The following is an 18,731-nucleotide window of genomic DNA, read 5'->3' as shown; positions in this document are numbered from 1 at the left end:
GACCCCTTGCCTAGTCCAATAGGTAAATTCACTGTCTGTCTGGGTTGAACATTCGCTTGTACACAGTGGCAAAAGGCTCTGAATGAATGTGTCTGGTTATGTTTTCAGTGCCGTGTTGGGAGCTGTGACGGTACAGAGAAAGTGCACAAGGGCCCCTCAGAGAGCTTCACCCCTCCCACGAGTATGGCACCTCCACCTGCCAAGTACTGAACTTGCACTATGTATAATATCAGAAGGCCTCTGTTGGAAGGTAAGGAAAGAGCTACATGGCTCAGAGGGCAGAGTGAGGGGGAGAGAGTAAAGAAAGAAACAAGAAGAGGGCACTGGTTTATGAAAACATCCCTGGTACAGTTTCCATATCTGGGTAGACAGCATCAAGAGGTCATGGCACAGAGGAGAGGCACCAGTCCTGGATCACTTGCAGGCTCTGAAGAGGGTTCGTTGTGTTGGGGGTGATTTGTGGTAGGGTTTCCATAGCACCTTTGAGGCTCGGACACACAATTTACAGCTGATCAGAAGGAGACATCAACTCCTGAGTTGACCCAAAGTATCAAAAGCAGGCCACATAAAGAGTAGGACAGCAAGACTTCCCTGGTGGTCCAGTGGTTAAGAATCCGCCTTCCAGAGCAGGAGACATGGGTTTCATCCCTGGTCCGGGAAGATCCCACATGCTGTGGGGCCACTAAGCCCATGTGCCACAACTATTGAACCCACATGCAGCAACAAAGATCCAAGGCAGCCAAAAATAAATAAATTTATTAAATTAAAAGAAAAGAGTAGTGGGGGAGGAGCATGGTATACTTGTGTATACTAAAAACAACTATTGCCATTTCACATTTGAAATTAAATAATTTCCAGCTGGTAGTAATTAAATATAACCTCAGCAATATGTGAACCATGAACTCCCAGATGTTCAAGCAGGTTTTAGAAAAGGCAGAGGCACCATAGATCAAATTGCCAACATCCGCTGGATCATGGAGAAAGCAAGAGAGTTCCAGAAAAACATCTATTTCTGCTTCATTGACTATGCCAAAACTTTTGACTGTGTGGATCACAACAAACTGTGGGAAATTCTGAAGGAGATGGGAATACCAGACCACCTGACCTGCCTCTTGAGAAACCTGTATGCAGGTTCAGGAAGCAACAGTCAGAACTGGACATGGAACAACAGACTGGTTCCAAATAGGAAAAGGAGTACGTCAAGGTTGTATATTGTCACCTTGCTTATTTAACTTATATGAAGAGTACATCATGAGGAACGCTGGGCTGGAAGAAGCACAAGCTGGAATCAAGATTGCCGGGAGAAATATCCATAACCTCAGATATGCAGATGACACCACCCTTATGGCAGAAAGTGAAGAGGAACTCAAAGGCCTCTTGATGAAAGTGAAAGAGGAGAGTGAAAAGGTTGGCTTGAAGCTCAACATTCAGAAAACAAAGATCATGGCATCTGGTCCCATCACTTCATGGGAAATAGATGGGGAAACAGTGGAAACAGTGTCAGACTTTATTATTTTGGGCTCCAAAATCACTGAAGATGCTGACTGCAGCCATGAAATTAAAAGACGCTTACTCCTTGGAAGGAAAGTTATGACCAACCTTGATAGTATATTAAAAAGCAGAGACATTACTTTGCTAACCAAGGTCCATCTAGTCAAGGCTATGGTTTTTCCTGTGGTCATGTATGGATGTGAGAGTTGGACTGTGAAGAAAGCTGATCACCGAAGAATTGATGCTTTTGAACTGTGGTGTTGGAGAAGACTCTTGAGAGTCCCTTGGACTGCAAGGAGATCCAACCAGTCCATTCTAAAGGAGATCAATCCTGGGTGTTCATTGGAAGGACTGATGCGAAAGCTGAAACTCCAATACTTTGGCCCCCTCATGCGACGAGTTGACTCACTGGAAAAGACTCTGATGCTGGGAAAGGTTGGGGGCGGGAGGAGAAGGGGACGACGGAGAATGAGATGGCTGAATGGCATCGCCGACTCTGTGGACATGAGTTTGAGTGAACTCCGGGAGTTGGTGATGGACAGGGAGGCCTGGCGTGCTGTGATTCATGGGGTCGCGGAGAGTCGGACACGACTGAGCGACTAAACTGAACTGAACTATTAAAAATAACCCAAAACCAGGCACTTAAGAATCATAGGAAAAAAACTTGATGAGAATGTTTATCAAGGCTCTTATTTTCTCCGCCATTTCCACTCATGGGGTCAGGGTAACAACAGCAGAGTCACCTTTCTTCTCTGAAATGTCACCCCCATGTTAGCAAGTCACGTCAGTTTCTCTTCCCAAGTCTACTCCGTTCAAGCCCCCATCTCTTGACGGAACTGGACTTGAGAGTTCTCACTGATCTCTTTTATTTCTGGTCTTACCCTCTGTTTCCCAAACAGCAGCCAGGCTGTTCTTTCAGAAACATAACCCAGAAGATACCATGCCTCTGCACAGAGCCCCTCTTCCTCCTCAACTGCTCTGGGAATAAAATCCTGCAAAGACTTCCTTCATCTGGTTCTTGCCTGTCTCTGCCACACCCTCCTCCTCAATAACTGACTCAGTTTTTGCTGAGCGTCTGTGTCTGGCGCTGTTCAGCACGGCATGTGGGTGAACACAATAGCCTAGCCTGACCTTTCAGTCTCCAAAAATGCACATTTGCGCATAAACCAAAGTTTGTACCTGGGTTCAGAGGGTTCACTGTTCTCCTGAAGGCTACCCGCTTCAATCTCAGGAGGAAAACCCTTGGTTTATGTATAATAACCACTGGGCTCTACGTTCTAGAACAGGGCTTGGGAAACTTTTTATGTAAAGGGCCAAATGGTGAATATTTTAGGCCTTGCAGTCCAAACAGCATAGTTTGTTAACCTCTGTTTTGGAAGAAAAGAGAATGGAGACTTTGATTTCACCAGTGAGGATTTTAAGTGACTGCAAGAAAAATGTGTTCTGATACTGAACTGATATTTGCAGGAAAGAACTAGCTTGGCCCCCAAGCTGCTGACAGTTTTGCGGCTGTTGTTTTATTCAAACATCAGAATGAATTCTCGTCTTATGTAACCTGACAGGAAAATCCCTGCAGAGACATGGGAGTGAGAACACCCGTTCAGAATAACAGAGTTAAGATGTCTAGTTTCAATTCTGTCTTTTTACGGACCACTCAGGGCTGGCCTCCAAATGTCCACACTGTCCTAGGCAGCCTGACCTTGAATTCATGGTAACAAGTGAAAGAAAGTCCCAAACAACACATGTTCAATGCACTGAATTTTCAAGTCTGTAACAGGGAAGCTAAAATGAAAAGCAAGACAGATAAGGCCAGTTGAACAAACAGATATTAAAGAAAATCATTTGGGTTCATGTCATGCTACGAAGACATACTGCAGACCTATTTTCTTATGAAATACAGCAAAGTGTGAAATAGCTACATCTTCTCTCTGAAGCAGACTTCTACAGGTCAGGTGGCAGGATAGGAGTAGAGGAGCCACGTGACCTGGTTAGCCAACAGGAGTCTGGAAGGGTTATTCATGAAGACAGAAGCTAGGAAGAGGGACCATCCCAGGAAGGGGTGTCCTGGAATGATCCAAAATGGGTCAAAATAAATTCGAATGAACACTGGTAGAGGGCGAATCTAATTTCAAGGCGAGAACCAGGCCATGGAACTGTTTCAGACCTGACCAAATGTCAGAAAGATGAGCTTCCAGAGTGAAGGCAGACTGTGAGACAGGGTGGGGAGCAGGTGTGGACTTAGGGAGCCCAAGGAAAAAGGTCAAGTGACCTAAAAGTCCAAACCCTAAGTGGGCTGAAGCCAAAGGGAGCAAGGGGGATGAGAGTGTGTTGGGGTAAGGCCCGGAAGAAGCCTGTGCCAGACAGGGCTCCTTGCTTCTTGATCCCAGAGCAGCTGGTTGCTGGCAGCAGCTTCCGAACCCGCAGAGGAGGGCGCCATCCAGGGGTGTCTGGAGTGAGTTCTCAGTGGCAGCAGATAGAGCGGCCTGGCAGTGCGTTCCTAAACTATAAGTAAAAAGATGGCAAGAATCGATGTGTACGGACACTGTTAGTTCTGCCACCAGGCAATATATTCAGTTCTTCCTATGAATCGCTCAGCTATGCAAAATCACACAGTAAAACCACAGGACTTCTGGGGGAGAAGAGGGCGGCACACAGCACTGAAAACCTTCATCGGCAGCACCTAAAAAACCTAATGAAAATGGTAACAACATTTTATATGTGGATAAGAAATATACACACACACTGCAAGAAATATCCCTTCCTTGAAAAAGGCCTGAGGGTTGCCACTCTGGAGCAACTGTGAGGTGCTGGAAGGAGGGGGCTATTTGGTGTCAGGGGAATTAGAATACCAGTTGGGGATGAGTGTTGGCTCAAAACATACAGAGTGTGAAGGTCGCTGGCAGATTTCTGAGATCTTTTCCTTTGTCATATGTAGGTTGGTTCGGCTGGGTCGTTTTCTTCATTAAAGCTTAAGAAACAGCACATAAGCAAATGCCAGTTTCACGTTCACTAATATGTTCATGTTTCCTAATATATAAGTAATCTTCCCTAATACAGCAATACTGTTCCTTAATACGTCAGTTGTGTTGGAACAAAGTTGCTATTTCACAGCAAGCATTATAACGGAACACCCAGGTCTCATTCAAGGCTGACAGTTCAAATTAAGAGTAGGACAAAAAGGAGGTGCCATATATGAGCTACCCTCTGCACCTGCGTGGTAGAGTTTGGAGAACTCGTGGGACTGGCTCAGGAATCAGCTCTGGGGACCAGTGCAGACTCGGGTGCCAAAGGGCTCAGAACCTTGGGCAGGGAGTGTCACCTCCAGCAGCCTCAGCAGGTTCCTGTCTCAATGAGAGACTCATTGAATGAAAAGAGCCGTCCTCAACTCTAGAGACACGTAAGAATCACCTGAAGCGCTTCGAGCACTGAACCTCAGGCTTCCCACAGACCTGTTAAAAGAGCCTCGCAGGGGTCTGTACGCTTAACAAGTAACTGAATTTTGTACACATCCAAATTTTAGAATCATTGGTATAAACCCATGGTTCTCTAACTTGGCCATACATCAGAACCACTGGGGAGTTAAAATAAAATACAGGAACTGGGTCCCATCTGTGGGTGATTTGGTTGGTCTAGGGTGTGGCCAGGGCATCCTGAGTTGTCAAATCTCTCCCAGTAATTCCAGTTTCAGAAGGTCGGCTCACATGGCTGCAAGTTTGACAGTACCTTAGAACCAGTACAGGTATTTGCACACCACACTCATAACAGCATGAGAAGATAATGTGGTACATCCACAAAACGGAATATTACTAAAAACAGAGGAAAAGCTGGCACACGCTTCAGCAACATGTGTGCACCTTAAAGACACTCTCCATGAAATAAGTGAATCACAAAAGACACATACTGTTTGATTCCACTTATATGAGGGACTTCAGTTCAGTTCAGTCGCTCAGTCGTGTCCGACTCTCCGCGACCCCATGAATCACAGCATGCCAGGCCTCCCTGTCCATCACCAACTCCCGGAGTTCACTCAAACTCATGTCCACAGAGTCGGCGATGCCATCCAGCCATCTCATTCTCCGTCGTCCCCTTCTCCTCCCGCCCCCAACCTTTCCCAGCATCAGAGTCTTTTCCAGTGAGTCAACTTGTCGCATGAGGTGGCCAAAGTATTGGAGTTTCAGCTTTCGCATCAGTCCTTCCAATGAACACCCAGGATTAATCTCCCTTAGAATGGACTGGTTGGATCTCCTTGCAGTCCAAGGGACTCTCAAGAGTCTTCTCCAACACCACAGTTCAAAAGCATCAATTCTTCGGCGATCAGCTTTCTTCACAGTCCAACTCTCACATCCATACATGACCACTGGAAAAACCATAGCCTTGACTAGACGGACCTTGGTTAGCAAAGTAATGTCTCTGCTTTTTAATATACTATCAAGGTTGGTCATAACTTTCCTTCCGGGTCTCCCACATTGCAGGCAGATTCTTTACTGTCTGAGCTACCATCTACAGTATCAATGTCCTTAATGTCAAGTATGAGGCTTCCCTGGCGGCTCAGCGGTAAAGAATCTGCTTGCAGTGCAAGAGCTGCAGGAGAGGCAGTTTCGATCCCTGCATCAGGAAGATTCCCTGGAGGAGGGCATGGCAACCCACTCCAGTATTCTTGCCTGGAGAATCCATGGACAGAGGAGCCTGGTGGGTTACAGTCCATGGGGTTGCAAAGAGTCAGACATGACTGAAGTGACTTAGCATGCATGCACAATGTCAAGTATATTTGACCACAATCAGAAAACAAAATTAAAGAGAAAAATGCAACACCACCACTCCCAGAGTCTGACTCCTGCAGATGCAGCTGGACAGGTCTCATGGAGCTGGGGAAGTGCATTTTATCACTATATCCCAATACTTTGAGGAGAGTGGTCCTCAGGCCATGCTCTGAGAAACCCTGGTCTAAAGGACCCCCTCCAAATCAGAAACCCCATGCTTTTCTTAGAGGAAGAGGGCTGGGAAGAAATTCAGAGGGCTGTTGAGAATTGGGTTTTTATTACTGAGGCTCACTTGTGTCCAGGGCTCTGAGGGGTAACAGGAGCAGCTCGATCAATGTGGGCCTCAATACTCCTGCCAAACACTGTTAATTAAGATAATGAGACCAGAGGGAGAAGGGTCGCAGCCCTTTTCTCTGAGTTGAATTCATTTAGCTTTAATTCCAGCCGTCAGCAGAGCGGGTTCCCTTTCTTGACTTAATTGCCTGCCCAGCAGAGCCGCTGGCCTCGGCGTGGGTGAGTTACCAGCCTTGGTGTCTCTGCGGGAAGCAGGGAAGCCTGCACCCAGGGGCATCTCTGCTCCCCGGGCACCAGAGTTGGCCGGCAAATCCTGCTGGCCTGGGCCAGGACTGCTCTTGTGCTAATTTAATACTTGGTTCTTAACAAATAACACTCTTAATGGGCTCTTTGGCTGCACCTGGGATTCCGAGCTTGGCCACAAGGCTGGAGAGAGGACGTTTCTCCTGGCAGGTGGCGGCCCACATCTGGCAGGAGGCCAGAGCACCAGGCATGGAGAACCAATCTCTGTCTGAGAAAAACAGTTAATTCATTTCCAAATGGGTGCTGGGGAGGGTTTCTCCCGGGTTCACAGAACAATAAAAATCCTGGACCGAGTCCACATGGGGAGACATTCAAGTTCAGCCTCGGGAAAAGGCTCAAGGCCAGTGGACACGGTGATCTTCCCTGGCAAACGGGCTCTCCAGATTCAGGACACAGCATCACATCATCAGAACGAGCCAGCAAATGAGCACTCTGAAGCCATCAGTGTCGCCAGGGCCATGGTCCTTCCAGACCAGTGTTCTGCCTCTGACAGCAGTTGCAATAAAATGCATGGGTGACTGCTTTGCTGTGAACCTCAGCGTTTGCTCCCCAGATACAAATCCAGCTTTTGCACAAACCACCATAACTTTGGGGCTCTTCCCGAGTGACCTCTTTTTCACTCAACACCACCTCTTCTTGTGGTGACAAGCTGCTGTATTGAGAATCTGTGCTTGTCCTGGAGTCACTCTTCCCAGGCCAAGTCCCCTGCTCTGTGCTGGTCACTGCTGGATGTTGGGGGTCCTCTGCCTGCCAAGGTCTCACGATCTATAGAGACTCTAGGGCAGTGATGCCCAGGAGGTGTCCTTACACCAGCACATCAGCGCTTCCTGGCCTCCCTCCCTTACCTCCTGAATCAGAAGCTCTGGGGCATGGCCTGGCAGGCTGTTCTAGCAAGCCCTTTGGGTGGTTCTGACGCACACTCACATCTGAGAACCACTGGACTCGAGTCTGGAGGGAGGAAAGAAGTATATCCTAATAACTACAATACCGCAGAGTGGAAACCTTGGCCTACACACATGCCCACAGAGCTCTGAGCTTCCTCCCTTTCTGCATCCTCCCGAGTCTTTGCGCGCCCAGTTGCTTCAGTCGTGTCTGACTCTTTGCCACCCTATGGACTGTGGCATGTCAGGCTCCTCTGTCCATGGGATTCTCCAGGCGAGAATACTGGAGTGGGCTGCCTTGGCCTGCTCTAGGGGATCTTCCCAACCCAACCCAATCAAACCGGCATCTCCTGCATTGCAGATGGATTCTTTACCCACTGAGCTACCTGAGAAGGTACCAATATACACATGAGAAAACTAAGGCCCAGAGAAGTTAAGTAGCTTACTTAAGGCCACACAGCTCTGACTCCCCTCTAAACCTAGTGACTCCGGTGTGGCTGCAGAAGGAGGTCAGTGTGGGAGTAGTGCAGCAGCCTTCCTCTGGGTCTTCATCTGCTGATCCGTGGTCACTTCCCCTTGGCCACAAAGGGATGGGCTCCTGGGGGAAGGTGAACCTCTCAGCCCTTCACCCCTTTCAGCGCCAAGTGAAGGTCCACCTCACCCCACAGTCACTCCTTCCCAAGATGACCCCTTTGAAAATGCTGAGCTCTCGTCCACGCTCTCAGCACGACCCTCCCCCTTCCAGGTATCCTGGGCCCTTCCTTCCACTAGGCTGACTCTCTGATGGCCTCCTGATCCCTCTCAAACCTTCTCTGCTCTTCAAATGCATCTGCCCTTTCCACCTCCCCATCATTCTACACCCCACGGACCTTCTCTTCCGACCCTCTGCCAACACCTTTAACCCAGATGCCTCCTCACTCTTCTCTCTCTTCTGTCTACATCGGCTGCCTGCCCGCTGTGTGCCTACACCCGGTGGTTATAGCTCTGTTGGGAGGAACCACACTGGTGCAGAATCCAACCATGCGGTCACCCTCTCTCCTACCCCCAGGGGTGATTGCAAACCTCTACTGGTTCCCCCACCCATCTTGCCTGGCCTCGGCCCTTTCAGAAGCCACTGAACCCTTGCATCCTATTTCGAGGAGAAAAAGACCTGGCTCTCTTTGTTTTTGTAAACTATTTTCTTCCTAAAAAATTATTTATTCATGGCTCACTGGGTCTTCACTGCGGCACACAGGTTTTCTCTAGTTGTGGCGAGTGGGGGCTACTCTTCGTTGTGGGGCACAGGCTTCTCACTGCAGGGGCTTCTCTTGTTGCGGAGCACGGGCTTAGCTGCTCCAAGGCACGTGGGATCTGCCCGGATCAGGGATCAAACCCATGTCTCCTGCATTGGCAGGAGGATTCTTATCTACTGAACCACCAGGGAAGTCCAGGAAGGCCTGGCTCTTGACCTGGCATGTGCTGCAGCCACCCGGTGACTCCCTGTGTCCCACAGCAAGGCCCACCAGAGGGCTCAAGGCCTGTCCTGGTGGGAGCACCATGCAAAGCCACTGGGAGGTAGGCTTTGGGGCACAGAGAGCATGGTGGGTCCGAAGCAGAGCCCGCTCAGGCTGGTGCAGCCACAGAGGGAGGTTCGCTTGTGCATACCTGGGTGCAACAGGTGCTCCACTGCCAGGGCCTGGCAGTTCATTCATGCAAACAAAAAGGAAAGGGTGCTCCCCACCCACCCTTTTCCTCAGACCCATTACACGCCTGGGCAGAGACGGTCAGCAGCAGCTTCCGTGGGCATCATGGATTAACACAGCAGGGCAAAGCCTGGTAACTGGTGACTGTTCCCCAAAGAGGAAGCAGAAAATCAGTGCAGTGGGTCTCTATGCGTTGGTGTGCCCTCACAAGAATGGTTTACTGACTTGCTGGTGCCTTAGGGTGGTCTCCTTAGGGTCTGTTTGCATCTCTCTGTCGCATGATGCCTTGATACAAAGCTGGTCTAATACATCTAGCCCAGCAAGAAACTTTCATGTGTCATGGGGTGGCAGGGGAGATCACGAGAGACTCAGTCAAATGCCTTGCTGCATTCCCAGGGCTGCTGGAAGCTGGTAACGCTGTCAGGATGGAAATAAGCTGAGTCTGATACAACCTGCTGTTCTAGAACCTATGCATACCTGCAGGGGTTCCCGCTGACTTTCCTCAGAGCTGCAGACCTGAGACCAGATCTCTTCTAGGAGTTTGTCCACAACAGCTGTCAGGCTCACTATACACCTTGTGCTCATGCTCAGTCGTGTCTGACTCTGTGACCCCATGGACTGTAGCCTGCCAGGCTCCTCTGTCCATGGGACTATCCTGGCAAGAATACTGGAGAGGGTTGCCATTTCCTCCTCCAGATCTTCCCCACTCAGGAATTGAACCTGTGTCTCCTGTGTCTGCTGCATTGACAGGCAGCTTCTTTGCTCCTGAGCCATCTGAGAGGCCCTCAAGCTCACTGGTTTGTAGCTTATTTTGTAAATATCTGCTGAAAGGATCAATTTGTCCCATCCTGCCTCTGGGTCCTCTTCTCTCTTCATGACCTGCAGGGCCAGCTACCAGGGTGCTGAGGGCAGGTCTGCGCTCTGGGTTCCTTGGATGGGCTGGTCCAGGTGGGGGGAACCTGGGACCCTTTGGAGCAGCCCCATCTCATCTGCTGTCTCCCATCCTACCTGGGAGGGGTTATCTGTGCTTACAATAGCCTCTGAGAGGGAGCAAGCCCTTCCTTCTTCTTCCACATCTGGACATAGCTTGAAATATCCTCTTGGGCATCTGGAGCATTTCCTCCACATTCAGAGCACTTGGGGCTGTAGCCTTTCTGACTCATCAAACACTGCGCTCTATTCGTCTTTGGCTGTGGACCCTTATTTCCATCCTCAGTACATACGAAACTCGAATGAGGTGAGTAAAGTCAGATCAACTTCCTTAATCCCCCACTGAAAGAAGCCTCAAGCACATCAGTGCAGATGGTGGCCAGTACTGTGAAGTTCATCTCAGGACACCACCGCCAGCAGCGACTCCCCTCACTTCCAGCTGTTTGGGTTGCTGCTGCCTCCTGTCCAGTCTGCTGCAGTGACTGACCCCCTACCCACCCCCACAGCAAGTCTTACCCCAAAACCTGCATCTCTCACTCAGCTACACGAGGGAGCTTGTAGGAGGCACGGCTCTGACCAGAAACCTTCTGGTTCCTCCTGCCCACAATGATCCAACTCTCCAGGGGACAAGACTCCACATGGACTCTAATCTATTCCTGGAATGGCTGATTAGAGGGGTCCCTTAGTGCCTGTATCCCTTCATTGGCGAGAGGGGGAAACTTCAGACAATCTACCTTCTGGCTTTTCTAGTCTTGCCTGGGCTCTGGGGATAACTCACCTTCTCCCAGTGTGGCCTCCATCCAGCTTCTCTGCTTCTGCTGATTCTGGGCTTGGGGTGCTTGTCCCCACCTCATCTGTTTACCCAACCCCAACTCACCCCTCACAGGCTACCACAGAGGCCAACTCTTCCATGAAACGGTTCTTATATTCCCACAGGTGCTTTATCTCCTGCCCTGGTTCTGTGTACATGTCCACGATGGCATTTTCATCACCTCACTCCTCCTCCAGCTTGCCCATCTCCAGAGGGCAAGGACCCAGTTTTGCTCAAGCAGTACCCCGAGGCACACAGCACAACTGAAGCACCTGGTGAGCTGTTTCCCATTCGTATTCTGAACGAGGGTGATTTTCACCAGGAGTACTTACCTCCAGTCCCAGCACAAGGGGCTTCTGGTGTGTTCTTATTATAGAGAAATGAGGTCCCTGATTGTTTAAAGGCTTTTGTTCCTAAGACTCTGCCAACCTCCTCGCAGCAAAGACGGTATTCAGTGTTTTTCTGGTGAATTAGGAGAAAGAGTTTTTGCTTTCCTAAGGGAGAATAGGAAAGCTAATTAGGAGGGAGAAGCAGCAAAAATTACAGAGATGGTTTTCTATGCCACACAGCGATTTTTATCTGTAGGGGAATTTAAAGCGTTAAGTGTGTCTCTGATTAAGTGGAATTTTAGTTGGAAAAGGTCAAAACCTTTTGTAAACTGAGGCATGTGGAACATCAGAACTGAAGGGACCTGGAGGAATCTCAGGTCCAGTCTCTGGGTCAAGGGGTTGGGTAGGGAGGCTCTCTCCTTTGTCACTCTGCGGAGGGAATTCCACGCTTTCACAATCCAGTCCAACTTTATTGTCATGGCGGTGGGGAGGAAATGCCTCCCCTGGACCCAGATGTCCCCTTCAAGACAGTTCTGAGGTCATTTGCCAGGGGCTCACACAAAGGATGAGGATAGTCCATCATCTACTACACAGTGAGCAGAGAGCTTGCAGGTTTCTAGGGAAAGAGCTCAGTTTGCCATCACAGTTTGACGTTTCTAAGCAGTACAACTAGGTAAATTATGGCTGAGCTAGGAGACGATGGGCAATTATTGGGTCTCAGATTTAGGATGAGACGGGTCCTGAAAGTTAAGGATGCCATATAGTTCTTTTCACTGCTTTCAGTTCAGTTCAGTTCAGTCGCTCAGTTGTGTCCGACTCTTTGCGACCCCATGAGTCACAGCACGCCAGGCCTCCCTGTCCATCACCAACTCCCGGAGTTCACTCAAACTCATGTCCATCGAGCTGGTGATGCCATCCAGCCATCTCATTCTCTGTTGTCCCCTTCTCCTCCCACCCCCAATCCCTCCCAGCATCAGAGTCTTTTCTAGTGAGTCAATTTGTCGCATGAGGTGGCCAAAGTATTGGAGTTTCAGCTTTAGCATCAGTCCTTCCAATGAACACCCAGGATTGATCTCCTCTAGAATGGACTGGTTGTATCTCCTTGCAGTCCAAGGGACTCTCAAGAGTCTTCTCCAGCACCACAGTTCAAAAGCATCAATTCTTTGGGCGATCAGCTTTCTTCACAATCCAACTCTCACATCCATACATGACCACGGGAAAAACCATAGCCTTGAATAGACGGACCTTGGTTGGAAAAGTAATGTCTCTGCTTTTTAATATGCTATCTAGGTTGGTCATAACTTTCCTTCCAAGGAGTAAGTGTCTTTTAATTTCCTGGCTGCAATCAGCATCTGCAGTGATTTTGGAGTCCCAAAAAATAAAGTCTGACACTGCTTCCACTGTTTGCCCATCTATGTCCCATGAAGTAATGGGACCAGATGCCATGATCTTTGTTTTCTGAATGTTGAGCTTTAAGCCAACTTTTTCACTCTCCTCTTTCACTTTCATCAAGAGGCTTTTGAGTTCCTCTTCACTTTCTGCCATAAGGGTGGTGTCATCTGCATATCTGAGGTTAATGATATTTCTCCCGGCAATGTTGATTCCAGCTTGTGCTTCTTCCAGCCCAGCGTTCCTCATGATGTACTCTGCATATAAGTTAAATAAGCAGGGTGACAATATACAGCCTTGACGTACTCCTTTTCCTATTTGGAACCAGTCTGTTGTTCCATGTCCAGTTCTAACTGTTGCTTCCTTACCTGCATACAGGTTTCTCAAGAGGCAGGTCAGGTGGTCTGGGATTCCCATCTCTTTCAGAATTTTCCACAGTTTATTGTGATCCACACAGTCAAAGGCTTTGGCATAGTCAATGAAGCAGAAATAGATGTTTTTCTGGAACTCTCTTGCTTTCTCCATGATCCAGTGGATGTTGGCAATTTGATCTCTGGTTCCTCTGCCTTTTCTAAAACCTGCTTGAACATCTGGGAGTTCACGGTTCACGTATTGCTGAAGCCTGGCTTGGAGAATTTTGAGTATGACTTTACTAGCGTGTGAGATGAGTGCAACTGTGTGGTAGTTTGAGCATTCTTTGGCATTTCCTTTCTTTGGGATTGGGATGAAAACTGACCTTTTCCAGTCCTGTGGCCACTGCTGAGTTTTCCAAATTTTCTGGCATATTGAGTGCAGCACTTTCACAGCATCATCTTTCAGGATTTGAAATAGCTCCACTATTTGAAATAGCTCCATCACCTATACTAACTTTGTTCATAGTGATGCTCTCTAAGGCCCACTTGACTTCACATTCCAAGATGTCTGGCTCCAGGTGAGTGATCACGCCATCGTGATTATCTTGGTCGTGAAGATCTTTTTTGTATAGTTCTTCTGTGTATTCTTGCCACCTCTTCTTAATATCTTCTGCTTCTGTTAGGCCCATACCATTTCTGTCCTTTATCAAGCCTATCTTTGTATGGAATGTTCCCTTGATATCTCTAATTTTCTTGAAGAGGTCTCTTGTTTTTCCTATTCTGTTGTTTTCCTCTATTTCTTTGCATTGATCACTGAGGAAGGCTTTCTTATCTCTCCTTGCTATTCTTTGAAACTCTGCATTCAGATGTTTATATCTTTCCTTTTCCCCTTTGCTTTTCGCTTCTCTTCTTTTCACAGCTATTTAAAGGCCTCCTCAGACAGCCATTTTGCTTTTTTGCATTTCTTTTCCATGGGGATGGTCTTGGTTCCTGTCTCCTGTACAATGTCACAAACCTCCATCCATAGTTCATCAGGCACTCTATCTATCAGATCTAGTCCCTTAAATCTATTTCTTACTTCCACTGTATAATCATGAGGGATATGGTTTAGGTCATATCTGAATGGTCTAGTGGTTTTCCCTACTTTCTTCAATTTAAGTTTGAATTTGGCAATAAGGAGTTCATGATCTGAGCCACATTCAGCTCCTGGTCCTGTTTTTGCTATCTGTATAGAGCTTCTCCATCTTTGGCTACATATAATCAATCTGATTTCGGTGTTGACCATCTGGTGATGTCCATGTGTAGAGTCTTCTCTTGTGTTGTTGGAAGATGGTGTTTGCCATGACCAGTGCGCTCTCTTGGCAAAACTCTATTAGCCTTTGCCCTGCTTCATTCCGTGCTCCAAGGCCAAATTTGCCTGTTACTCCAGGTGTTTCATGACTTCCTACTTTTGCATTCCAGTCCCCTATAATGAAAAGGACATCTTTTCTGGGTGTTAGTTCTAAAAGGTCTTGTAGGTCTTCATAGAACCGTTCAACTTCGGCTTCTTCAGCATTACTGGTTGGGGCATAGGCCTGGATTACTGTAATATTGAATGGTTTGCCTTGGAAATGAACAGAAATCATTCTGTCGTTTTTAAGATTGCATGCATTTTGGACTCTTTTGTTGACCATGATGGCTACTCCATTTCTTCTAAGGGATTCCTGCCCACAGTAGTAAATATAATGGTCATCTGAGTTAAATTCACCCATTCCAGTCCATTTTAGTTCGCTGATTCCTAGAATGTCTACGTTCACTCTTGCCATCTCCTGTTTGACCACTTCCAATTTGCCTTGATTCATGGACCTAACATTCCAGGTTCCTATGCAATATTTCTCTTTACAGCATCGGACCTTGCTTCTATCACCAGTCACATCCACAACTGGGTATTTGTTTTGCTTTGGCTCCATCCCTTCATTCTTACTGGAGTTATTTCTCCACTGATCTCCAGTAGCATACTGGGCACCTACCGACCTGGGGAATTCCTCATTCAGTATCCTATCATTTTGCCTTTTGATACTGTTCATGGGGTTCCCAAGGCAAGTATACTGAAGTGGTTTGCCATTCCCTTCTCCAGTGGGCCAGTGGCTCAGAGGTCACATAACCATCACATTGCAGAGCTAGGGTTTGAATCCAGCTGTAAACTTGTCATTTTCATCTTCAAAAAATAAAAAGTGTGGACACTGCAAAAGAGAGACAGAGCCTCCAAAGACAATTTGCATATGAGTCACCCAGAGATCTTGCTGATTCTGACTCAAGCTGGTCTGGGGGAGGACCTGAGATTCTGCATTTCTAACAAGCCTCCAGGTAATACTGATGCTGCTACTTCAGTGACCATGATCTGAGCGCTAAGGACTTGAGAGCTCTATTATGGGCCTCACTGCTCACTACTCAGGCCGCCTCAACCCCCCCGGGAACGATGTATGACCAGGATGCTGCGTGATCACTTTTGAGAAGCGCGGACCATTCATTCACTCCCAATTCTTCTCAGTCCCGAAGACTGACGCATCGGATGGTTGCTCGAGGAGTGTTATGTGACGGTTCAGAGGGAAGGGAGCTGGGCAGGCACACCGTTTTACTGGGAGCTGAGGAAACGACTTAGCAACTAAGCAACAACAACGAGGAAACAGGAGAGCTTGGGTACCATCTCTGGCTCCAGCACAGGCGCCTCTGCTGGAGACCAGCAGGGGGCGCACAAAGGGCGGAGACCGAGGCAGGAGCCCTCCGAGGGCCTCCGGAAAGTCTGGGCTGAGGAATGTGGAGGCCACAATGGCTCTGAACTGAGCCCTGCGGAGAAGTTCCTATTGCTTGCTTAAGCTTAGAGAGCACGCAAACGCTCCAGGCAGGCTGGCCATTCTTGGGGCACAGCGAGAGGAGGCTGCGATTGAATTGCAAAACAGGAGTGTGATGCATTTTCTTTCCTAGCACGCGCCTTAGAAGGAATTATCCACCCTCATCCCACCCCCACATCCTTGGAGGTTCTGAATCTGTTGGGCAGTGTACACAATTTTGATTTGCGGGGAAAGGTCAAAATGACAACTAAGTGTGTAGCTGGATTCAAATCCTAGCTCCACAATTTAATGGATGTGTGACCTCGAGGAAGTGCTTAACCTCTCTGCTGCTGCTGCTGCTGAGTCACTTCAGTCGTGTCTGACTCTGGGTGACCCCATAGACGGAAGCCCAAGCACCAACTTAATCATCTATACAATGGCAACAATAACAGTTTCTCCTTCCCCAGGGAAGCATATTCAGCGGCTTCTGAGGAGACTCTAGTGCCCGCATGGAGAACCAGTTATTGAGGCATAATCCTCTAGTATTTCTTGCTTCTTTAGTAGACAGACATCATTTATCCAACTGCACCTCACCAAAAATGTATTCCTTTTGGAAACCACTCAAGGGAAACAGGGAGAGAAGGGAATAGAATTTCCCAGTACACTGTGATTTGGTGTTTCCCTTCTGCGCTCATGGGAAATTAATGCAAAAGCTCGCCTTATTGTCTTTACTACCTTCAGATCATGGTCCCCACAAACCAAAACAAAACCAGCACCATCCAGAGGCACTGAGACAGGATGAAACCAAAATGGTTCAGGTACAAAGCGGCTTCTCTTCTGTCTGCCCATTATAAACTCTTTAGCGCCCAGTTTTAAGGCACCTGACTGCAAGAAATAGTTCCATCTGAGCAGTTACTAAAACCTAACAACTAGCATGACACATCTAAAAATCCTTGGGAAAAGACAGCTCACCAAGGCATTGACTTCCCTGGTGGCTCAGACGGTAAAGAGTCTGCCTTCAATATGGGAGACTCGGGTTCAATCCTTGGGTCAGGAAGATCCCCTGTAGAAGGGAATGGCAACCCACTCATTGTTGCCTGGAGAATTCCACGGACAGAGGAGCCTGGAGGGCTACAGTCCAAGGGGTTGCAAAGAGTCTGATACTTAACAGTTACTTAGTTGCCTGTCTTCCTCAGGCAGCACCAACATTCTCAGTTAGAAAATTAACATATAAGACTGACAGGCTCCCTGAATGCAACTCAGCTAAACGCTGAGTGTTCATAGGCAAAATAAACTGCCAAGAAAGATAGGCAGCTGCAAGGTCAGGAGCCTGAGCAGAGGGCGAGCTGGGAAGTGTGATACTGCATCCCCTGAAAGTAATGACACAGACAATCCGCTAAGTGCAGCAAAAATCATTTGGATTGTGATGTAAATTGGAAGCAGTTGGGGAGAGGAATGGTGAAGAGAAACCTTATTAAACTATGATCCCTTAGACACAGAGGATGGAAATGTGAGGAGAGAGCACAAAACACTTCAGAGCTGTCCGGGGAGGGATCTGCAGGCCGTGCTGGGTTAACAAAAGCATCATGAAAACCCTCCCCAGGCTGGTAGAATCAAGCCTGCTCTGCAGCTGATGGAGACACCCCCTGGGCAGAGATAAGGGAAGGGAGAGGGAGGGAGTTGGGCCAGGCAGAGGGGTCCCCCATCTCTGGGCCTGCCAGGCGCAGAGGAGGAATGATGGCTTCACGGGTGGTGCCCCAAAACTGGGAGCAGGACAGGCAGGGCTGGGAAACACACCCCTGTTATAAGGACACATTCTTGCCATGTGCCCAGCATCCAGGGACCTCAGGGAGGTCTGTGGAGTATGGAAACAGCCTGGACCAGCTGCTCAAGGTGGGCTGTGTTCCCTGCTGAATGAGGGTGGAGTCAGCAAGAAACTGGGCTCCTCTGCCCTGCGGGTTATTCTTTAAAAGATGCATGAGATCACTGGGCTGGGATCACTGGGCAAGAGCTCTGGGCTGGGAGAGGGGAAAGCTGGTTTCTAGCTCCGCTTTGGCCATCACCTGGGCATCCTTGACAAGTTTAACTTTCCTTGTCCTGTTTTTGTATGTGTTTGATGGCCAGTTTGAACTAGAAGCATTTTCATAGCCTGGAAACCTTCAAATTATCTAATGAGATTTGCTGAGTGTCATGACAGCCATCACAGACCAGGACACAATCACCTCCCCTACTTTTTGGCAAATTTTTGAATCTATTATAGACAATCTTGAAAATATCTATGGAAAATAATGGTCTTGTGAAAGTCACTCAGTCGTGTCCAACTCTTTGCAACCCCAAAGACTATACAGTCCATGGAATTCTCCAGGCCAGAATACAGGAGTGGGTGGCCTTTCCCTCCTTCAGGGGATCTTCCCAACCCAGGGATTGAACCCAGGTCTCCCACATTATAGGTGGAATCTTTACCAACTGGGCCACAAGGGATGTACCAATAAAATGGATAAATAAAATGGATTTACACATATCTGGGGGCTTCCCAGGTGGTTCTAGAGGTAAAGAGCCCACCTACCAAAACAGATGATAAGACGTATGAGCTGTGGGTTTGATCCCTAGGTTGGGAAGATCCCCTGGAGAGGCAAGGCAACCCACTCCAGTATTCTTGTCTGGAGAACCCCATGGACAGAGGAGCCTGGCGGGCTAC

The 18,731-nt window shown here is 48.2% G+C and overlaps 1 protein-coding gene across 4 annotated transcripts in view; it reads right to left on the bottom strand.

Moving 5' to 3' along the window:
• The window catches only part of TLR5 (toll like receptor 5), a 31,735-nt gene that overhangs the window by 6,060 nt on the left and 6,944 nt on the right, over positions 1-18,731 (bottom strand). The window contains exon 2 of one of the 4 annotated variants that reach the window (XM_055419838.2): positions 11,485-11,646. The exons of 2 other annotated variants lie outside the window; for them this stretch is intronic. The gene's annotated coding sequence lies outside the window, so the exon portion shown is untranslated. Of the gene's footprint in view, positions 1-11,484; positions 12,427-18,731 lie in introns of those variants that run through there. One more of the 4 variants, XM_055419836.2, reaches the window with a different exon arrangement.

The sequence above is a fragment of the Moschus berezovskii genome, chromosome 17 (assembly GCF_049115385.1).
Source record: "Moschus berezovskii isolate FMDL1 chromosome 17, NW_MosBer_1.0, whole genome shotgun sequence".
Taxonomy (NCBI): Eukaryota; Metazoa; Chordata; class Mammalia; order Artiodactyla; family Moschidae; genus Moschus; species Moschus berezovskii.
Note: the sequence above shows the minus strand (reverse complement) of the source record. Positions and strands in the feature narration are given on the sequence as shown.